The sequence below is a fragment of the Mandrillus leucophaeus genome, unplaced genomic scaffold (assembly GCF_000951045.1).
Source record: "Mandrillus leucophaeus isolate KB7577 unplaced genomic scaffold, Mleu.le_1.0 Scaffold416, whole genome shotgun sequence".
NCBI lineage: Eukaryota > Metazoa > Chordata > Mammalia > Primates > Cercopithecidae > Mandrillus > Mandrillus leucophaeus.
Genome location: NW_012104432.1, coordinates 994,148 through 1,003,506, shown reverse-complemented (window position 1 = coordinate 1,003,506; position 9,359 = coordinate 994,148). Strand labels below are relative to the sequence as shown.

Genomic DNA, 9,359 nt, shown 5'->3' with positions numbered 1-9,359 from the left:
GAATGAAGGTTGCTTAGGTTGGGTTCCCCAGAAGGAGACCCTGAAGGGAGAAGCTGTAAGCCAGCCAGTGGTTCTGGCCAGTGGGGAGGGAAACTGAGCACAGGTGCATCTCAGGCCTGGGCCCTGGGAATGGGCCTCCCACTGGATTCCACGTGGCCCTGGAGCCTGCGCTCTGCCTCTGAGCTGTCCCAACAGGAGGCAAGGGAGCTGGACTTGAAAAATCTATCACTCGGAGCTGTCTGGTTACGAGTGTGCTAAGAGGAAGAAGCCCAAGAGAAACCACCTTTATATCATATCACATGTGGCTGCATCATCTCTCAGGGTAAGGTAAACTTATTGTTAATATTGCGTTCTCTTCTAATAGGATTTGGAATTTGATCTGTAGTATATATACTAAGTAGATAACAATCAGCAAAAAATCAAATAGCATGCATTGATTATAAATGAGATAAAGAACAGAGAAATGCCAGCAGAGGGTAATCCCACGTATTCAGCAAAGTGCTTTTCAAAATAGGCCTAAGTGATGAATATTCGGATCTGGAATATAGTCTGAAAGATGGTGAGGAAACACGCGTGTGACTTCTGCAAGCCACTTAACATATTTTGCACATCTCTGTGCCTCAGTGTATCCATCTGTCTATTCCTTAACCATTACTGAGAATGGGCCACGACCACACTGAAATGAGCTTTATGGTTATGGTCTTTAATAAGAAAGGTCCAAAAAGAAGACAATGAAAATTAAGGAACACTATGGAAAATAGTTTTACTGTGATGATAAGCTGGAGAAAAGAAAGATAACAATTATTGAAATTAAAATGTTTAAACTTTCTTTTTTGATGCCACTAAATAATTTCTGTATCTCAAGAGAATGTCTGGCTGAGCTTAAGTTACAACCTGAGTCACTTCGGTTTCCCAGAAATAAACATTTCTAGACCATCAGTATAATGACGCAGGGGACTGGCCTGCAATGCAAGTCATATGTAAGTCACATCACTGTGGAACCGGCCCAACATGGTAAGTTATATGTAAGCCGTGTCACTTCCATCCTTCTGTCTCAAGTAGAGAAGGGGCCAGAATCACTCCTATGTGGCTGATCACTTACCTCAAGGGAGAGAGTATCTCAAGAACCCTTCAAGCTCTATAAGGTAAGCACAGAAACAAACCCCTACTGGAAGTTCTCAAACTCAACTTGGGACTAGATGTTAATACTCCGCTCTCAATTTACAGACTGGCTGTTAATACTCCGATCTCAATTTATAGACTGTTAATACTCGATCTCAATTTACAGACTGGCTGTTAATACTCCGATCTCAATTTATAGACTGTTAATACTCCGATCTCAATGTACAGACTAGCTGTTAATACTCCGATCTCAATTTACAGACTAGCTGTTAATACTCCGATCTCAATGTACAGACTAGCTGTTAATACTCCGATCTCAATTTATAGACTGTTAATACTCCGATCTCAATTTACAGACTGGCTGTTAATACCCCAATCTCAATTTATAGACTAGCTGTTAATACTCCGATCTCAATGTACAGACTAGCTGTTAATACTCCGATCTCAATTTACAGACTAGCTGTTAATACTCCGATCTCAATGTACAGACCAGCTGTTAATACTCCGATCTCAATTTACAGACTGGCTGTTAATACTCCGATCTCAATTTATAGACTGTTAATACTCCGATCTCAATTTACAGACTGGCTGTTAATACTCCAATCTCAATTTATAGACTAGCTGTTAATACTCCGATCTGGAATACAGTTTGGTAGATGGTGAGAAAACAGGCTGTGTGACTCCTGCCACTTCACCTGAGACGGTGGCAGAAAGTTAGCTGCCCCCTACCCTGACAACTGCCCATGGACATGGGGGTGCTTCTGGATGTAAAAGCACATGTGAAAATATTTTGAACAAAGTGAAAATAAAAATACAACATCAAAATTTGTGGGATGCAGCAAAAGCAGTGCTGAGAGGAAGCTTTTTAGCATTAAATGCATATACTAGAAAAGAAAGATCTGAAACCAGCTTCCACCTTTGAAAACTAGAAGGAAAGAAAGAGCAATATAAGCCTAAAGTAAGCAGTAGAGAATAAAATAATAAAAATAAAAATATAATAATAAAAATTAGAGCAGAAATCAGTGAAACTGAAAACAGGAAATCAATAGACAAAATCAACCAAACCAAAAACATATTCTTTGACAAGACCAATAAAACTCTGACAAGACCAATAAGCCTCTCCCCAGGCCAGTCAAAAAAAGAGAAGACATAAACAACTAGTACTAGAAGTGAAGGATTATTACTGTGGATCCTACGGACAGTAAAAGAATAATAAAGGAATATTATGAACAGCTCTATGTCCACACATTTGGTAACTTAGATAGAAAAAGAAAAACCTTTCCAAAAAAGCAAGCCCCAGACCCAGATGGTTTCACTGTGAATTCCACCAAACATTTATGGAAGAAATGATATAAGTTCTCCACAATCTCCTCCCGAAAACAGAAGCAGAGGAATACTTTCTAACTTCTTATATGAGGCTGGCATTACCCTAATACCAAAACCAAAGACGTTACAAGAAAAAAAATATATAGACCAATATGTCTCATGAACATAAATGCAAAAATCTTCAACAAAATTAGCAAACTGAATCGAAGAGAACTGAAGTCAACAAAAAATTAGCAACCAAATCCAACAATGTATAAAAAGAATTATAAACCATGACCAGACAGAATTTATTCCAGGTATGCAAGGGTGATCTAACATTCCAAAATCAGTTAACATAATCTACTACATCAAACAGGCTAAAGAACAAAAATCTTATCCATAGATGTAGAAAAGCATTTAACAAAATCCAGCACCAGCTCATGATAAAAACTCTCAGCAAACAAGGAATAGAGGGAAACTTCTTCAACTTAATAAAGGACATTATAAAACAACTGCAGCTAACAACATACTTAAGAGTGAGAAACTCAGTGATTTCCCCCTAAGATCATGAATAAAGCAACAATGTTCCCTCTCATCTCTTCCACTGAACATTGTACTGGAAGTTCGAGCTAATGCAATGACAAGAAAAGAAAACCAAAGGTACACAGAGTGGGAAGAAGGAAATAAAACTATTTGCTTGCAATGACATAATTATGAAGAAAAATCTCAAAGAACAAAAAAACTTCTAAACTAGTAAGAGTTTAAAAGTCACAGGATACGAGATCAATATGCAAAAGTCAACTGGCTTCCTAGATACTACCAATAAAAGATGGGAATTTGAAATTAAAAACACACTATCATTTCCCATATAAATAAGTGAAATACCCTAGGTATAAAATGGACAAAATAAGCACAAGAGCTGTAGGAAGAAAACTACAAAACTCTGATGAAAAAATTCACAGAACTGAAAAAAATCAAGAGATATTCCACATTCATGGACAGGAAGACAACACTGCTAAAACAACAGTTCTTTACAACTTGACCTACAGATTCGATGCAGCCCCAATCAAAATCCCAGCAAATTATTTCATGGTTATCAACGAAATGACTCTGAAGTTAATATGGAGAAGGAAAACACTCAGAATATCCAACATAACATTAAAGAGAGCAAATCTGGAGGGCTGAGACTACCCACCTTAAGAGCTACTCGAAAGCTACTGTAAAAAGACTGGGTGACTGTGTGGTCCTCGAGAAAGAATGGACAAATAGATCAGTGGCCCCGAGCAGAAAGACAAGAAATTGCTCCTCACAAATATAGTCAGTTTGATCTGTGACAGAGGAATAAAGGAAATGTAATGGAGAAAGAACAGGTTTTTCCAAAAATGGTGCTGGGACAACTGGACGTCCACATGAAAAAAATGAATCTAGACACAGATCTTACATCTTACACAAAAATTAACTCCAATAACAGACCTACATGTAAAGTGCAAAAACTGTAAAACTTTTAGAACAGAACACAGATGAAAATCTAGGTGACCTGGGTTTGTTGATAATCTTTTAGATACAACACCAAAAACATAATCCATGAAAAGAAAAAAATCAGCAAGCTGGACTTTATTAAAATTAAAAACGTATGCTCTGTAAAACGTAGTATTAAAGTAACGAAGAGACAAGTCACAGATAGGAAGAAAATATTTGTAAAACACCTATCTAATAAAGAACTTGTATCCAACATATACAAAGAATTCTTAAAAATCAACAACAGGCCAGGTATGGTGGCTGATGCCTGTAATCCCAGCAGGTGGGGAGGCTGAAGCAAACTGATTGCTTTTTTTGGTTTCTACAAAAAACACAAAAACTAGCCAGGTGTGGTGTGTGCCTAAAGTCCCAGCTACTCCGTTGGCTGAGGTGGGAAGACTGCTTAAGCCCAGGGGCTCGAGGCTGCAGTGAGCCATAACTGCACAACTGGACTCCAGCCTGGGCGACAGAGTGAGACTCTGTCTCCAAAAAACAGACAATAAGAAAACGAATAACCCAACTGATAAATGGGCAACAAATCTGAACAGACACCTCACCAATAAAGATTTATCAATGACAAGCATATAAAGATGCTCATCATCATATGTCATTAGGGAACTGCAAATTAAAACAATGAGATGACACTATACACCTAATCAGAATAGTGAAAAATCCAAAAAATGACAATACCAAAGGCTGGTTGAGGATGTGACTCAACAGGAACTCTCATTCATTGTTCTTAGGAAAGCAAAATAGTATGAAAGCCTTGGAAGATGCTTGGCAGATATTTACAAAGCTAAGAATACTTTTACCATAAAATCCAGCAATCACAGTCCTAGGGAGTTACCCAAGGATTGGAAAACTTGTGTCTACACAAAACCCTGCAAAAGAATGTTTATAGCAGCTTTATTCGTAATTGTCAAAAACCAGAAGCAACCAAGTTCTATTCTTCAACAGAGGAATGGATAAATAAGCTGTGGTATATACACACAGCGGAATATTATTCAGAGATAATAAACGTATTATCAACCAGAAAAAGACAGTGGAACCATAAATGCACATTCCTAAGTGAACGAAGCCAACCTGAGGACCATACACTGTATGATTCTCACTATAAGACCTTTGGAAAAGGTGAAACTATGGAGACAATGGAAAGACTCCAAGTTCCCAGAGGTGGTGGGGGATTAATCCAGGGGTGGTGGGAGGATTAATCCAGGGGTGGTGGGGGGGTTAATCCAGGGTGGTGGGGGGATTAATACACAGGGCAGTGAAACTATTCTGCATGACACTACGGTGAACACGGAATGTCATTAATTTGTTGAAACCCACAGAATGGACAACCCACAGAGTGAACCCTAAGGTAAACTATGTACTTTAATAACAATGTACCGATATTGGTTTATCAATTATAATAAAAGTACTATGCTAATGCAAAATTTTTTTACTTACTAGTAAAAATGCAAGATGTTATTAAAAACTGTGCAGAAGAAAGAGGGTATATGGAACTCTACTCGATTTTTCTGTAAATTACAAAAAGGGAAGATAAACCTAACTACACATATAATTTAAAATATAATAAAGATGGTCTCTCCGACGTATTAGATGGAAAATGGAGTTTTTAATGAGCGTGGTTCAAATATGGGGGCTGCCACATGAAAAAAGATAAAATCAGATCCATTTCTTTGGAGTGAAGGACTGTGTTCTTGGGATCTCAAATTGAAACTTAAAATATGTATTTTTTTTGTCAGAAATACTATTAAATATAGTGGCCAGCTGTAGCTGAAAGAGTAATATTAATACTTGATTAAAGGTACATTCCGACCAGCTGCAGTCTTGTCACCTGTGTCCCTGTCAGAACTTCAGAATCTCAGGCCCTGCCCAGACCTGCTGCATCAGGGCCTGCTCACCACAAGAGGCTGGGTGACTCCTGCGCACGCTGAGATGGAGAAGCACTGCTCTAAAACAGTACCTTACTGATGTGAAATTAAAATTCGCTAACTCAAAGGTTATCAGGTAATATCAATTATATTTTTCTAATGTCTCAAAATGCACACTGACCTTCCTTAGGATCAAATTAAAACAGGTAATCAGCAGTATACGCTGCCTTAATTATAACAGGTAATCAGTACTACATATAGCACATTCATTACATATTACACAGGAAAATGTCCCTCATTAGATATATATTGTTTCCTTGCTACCTCCACCCTTTTAAAAACCACACAGGCGTTTAAAGCCTAAATGGGGGTTAAGGGAAAAGAAGGTGATGAAATTCTGCCTGAACTTCTGTGAGGCCTTGGGGACCAAACGCCTGCTTGTACCTGTGGACTCCGCGCTGCTGGAGCAGGTGGAGTTGAGCTGTGGTCAGATCCTTCTCCTCCAACAAACCTGACTTCCAGGTTCTTTTCAAATCTCCCACGTGCTAAGGTGCTCCCATTGCTACTGCTTTTGGGAGGTGGGGAGGATATTTTTGTGAACAAAATTTATCCATTTCTTCCTTACATTTGGGGGACATATTGAATAAAATCACAATTAAAACTAGCACTAATGTAGCAAAATCCTTTCAGAATTAAATTTTAACATTTTAAAAAGAAAATACATTAATGTTATTTAAAACAATGATAATGAGCCCTTCCCCTGCCCCCCATGTAACAGTTAATAACTCAGCTGGGCGCGGTGGCTCATGCCTGTCATCCCAGCACTTTGGGAGGCTGAGGCGCGCAGATCACTTGAGGCTGGAAGTTCGAGAGCAGCCTGGCCAACATGGCGAAAACCCTGTCTCTACCAAAAATACAAATATTAGCTAGGCGTGGTGGCACATGCCTATAATCCCTGCTACTTGGAGGCTGAGGCAGGAGAACTGCTTGAATCTGGAAGGTGGAGGTTGCAGCGAGCCGAGATCGCATCAGTGCGCTCCAGCCTGGGCGACAGAGTTAGACTCCATCTCAAAAAGAAGAACATAAAAACCACGGTAACTCAAACTTCTGCGCATCCTCGTTCCCACGGAGGGTGATCGGCTCCTCCTGCTCCACCGGCCAGTCCCTCAGTCCAGACGGAAAACTGCAGCCTGAAGGGGACTGCCTGGGGTTCTGTGGCAGGGAAGAGATGGCTGGCTGTGTCCTCGTTATGGTGGCACTATTCCCTCACGCTGCCACCTCTCCTTGTAGATACTCGGTTATCAAGTAAACAAACATTCCCTAATCCCAATTCATCCAAAGCTGCCAACATACGTCCACCAGGCCACTTGGCAGCCGCCCTGCAAAGACCGTCAGCTGGAAGCTCTGGCAGCATCCTCTAAGCAATCCTCTCTCATGCTTCCCTCAGTGGGAACCTAAAAGCTGGGCCCTCCCCAGGTAGATGCAAAATCAAGAATGACAGTAGTGGTGATCCAAGCTGGCCAGGTTCTTCCTTAAACACGCTGTCATTGTTTGTGCCTTTCCTAGCAATACCTGGAGCAAAGTGAAGACTGAAGTGGAAGAAGATCTTCCTCCTCATTGACTTGTATCATTGAAAAAGTCTCGCACAGGTTAAAAATCTTAAAAGAATAAAAATCCGAAGGAAAAACATATCTACAACTTCATATGAAAGAGAAAAATGTAGGGAATTAAATCAGAAAGAAAAATACCCCTTCCTAGAAAAAATAGATGGATCATAGAATTAAAACACTAAATGGAAGCAGCTGGAGAAACTGCCTGTGCGCTCCAGGTGGGGCGTGTGAATTTCACCGAGCTGACATTTACTCAGCAGCTCCTGGCGCTGGGCACGAGGGCCTGCACCCTGTGCACACAATGAGAGCTATGGGGTCGAGAGCTATGGGGTCCGTGTCCTCGAGGAAACCACTCCCCTCTTCAACAAGATACATACAGAAGCTGCTTTGGTGTAATTCATACTTTTGTCTTAAGTAAATGCACATAAAAATACCTTTAAGCTGATTCTCTCAGTCACCAAACCTAGCCCCTGTCTCTGAAGAGCCACCCTGGGAATCCCAGTGAAATCCTCCATGCTGAGGGTGGTTGTCAAGTGAGATAAAATATGCAAGGCTTCCACACCAGCCCTGAGGCCTATCTTTCTCCTGCAGGGAGAAAGAGCATTGGAAAGGAAAAAAAAAAAAAGGAGAAGCTAGTCAAAATCTGTAAGGAAAAACAATTCCTAGTGGATCTATTTTTCTGGAAGATTCCCATGTATAGTTGTGACCTGCCAAAATCTAGGTTGGTATAAATACTGTAGAAGTGTTCTCATTAATCATTTAGAAAACATTAAATGAAAATACTCCTACAAAATTTATTTCAGACTGTCCCTTGTTGTGCTGAAAATCCGTACTGCTACTATAGAAAAGAGAAATGTGCCAGGAATCGCCCAGGCCTTGGTGCTGGGCAGTGAAAAATGAAAGGGAAAAAAGATGACATTTCAGTTTCCCTTCAGTGGGGTATGCTACCTTCTGCCACTCACTAGCTGTTTGTGCTGGGTGGATCACATCCTCTCTGCAGCCTTTTGTGTCACCTGCGCACTGGGGCGTGAGGGCCCAGATGCAGCTGGGTGGCCGTGAGGCCAGAGCAGGTGTGCCATGAGGATGCCTGGATGCCTGTGCCACCTGCCTCAGAGAACGTGGCTGTGGCAGCCTTCCAAACCCTTTGCCCAATTTTAACAGCTTTACCCTTTCTTCAAAAAGGCACAAACTTACAAGTTTGCCCTGGCATTTCCGTCTCATTTTCAAGTTATGCGAATGCTTTGCTGGGAAGACTGCTTTGTATTGATTTCCCTCTGTCTCTGCATGTCTGCGTGTGTCCTTCCCTATCCTGACCTCAGCAGGCAGGACAAGCCATGCGCTTGGTTTCCCTCTGCTCAACGGTGGGGATACTGCTTGGTGTCTGTGCCCTGCCAAGCACACACAGTGTCACACTTACAGCTCTCAGCAAGTCATTTTTGAGTTAAATGTGGCACTGTAAATTAAAAAACACTAAAAACAACACAAAAACAGTGAGAAAGTCCTAAGAGGAAAAAATACCTTAAATATAAATGATTCACTTAAGTCTCCAAAGCCCTGAAGCATGAAGACAAACTGAGGCTTGGGTCACTGCCTCTGTATGAGTCTGCCACAGCCATGTGCAACCCACGTGTGGCTTCAGCTACAGCCCAGTGACTGGCCAAGGCCTGTATCTAGTGCAGACAGGGTAAGGAGAGGTCTCCATTTGGGTGTTCTCATGGTAGATATGGGGCCCCAAACTGAAAATTCCCATATTTTTAGTGATTTGTTCTAAGAAAAGACTGAGAATGTTAGATTTCATAAAAACCAGTGAGCAAAGTGAAAAGCAGTAAGATGAACTAATGAGCCTTCTCCAAACAAATAAAGCAGCAATCACGTGTCCAACAATCAACACTCGGGAGTTCTGATGCAAAGCATTGTGACCTGGAAA

At 40.8% G+C, this 9,359-nt stretch overlaps 1 protein-coding gene across 1 annotated transcript in view; it reads right to left on the bottom strand.

Annotated features, from left to right (window-relative positions):
• LOC105548593 (trafficking protein particle complex subunit 12) overlaps positions 1–9,359 on the bottom strand; it is a 122,751-nt gene that overhangs the window by 38,233 nt on the left and 75,159 nt on the right. The gene's annotated exons all lie outside the window — the stretch shown is intronic.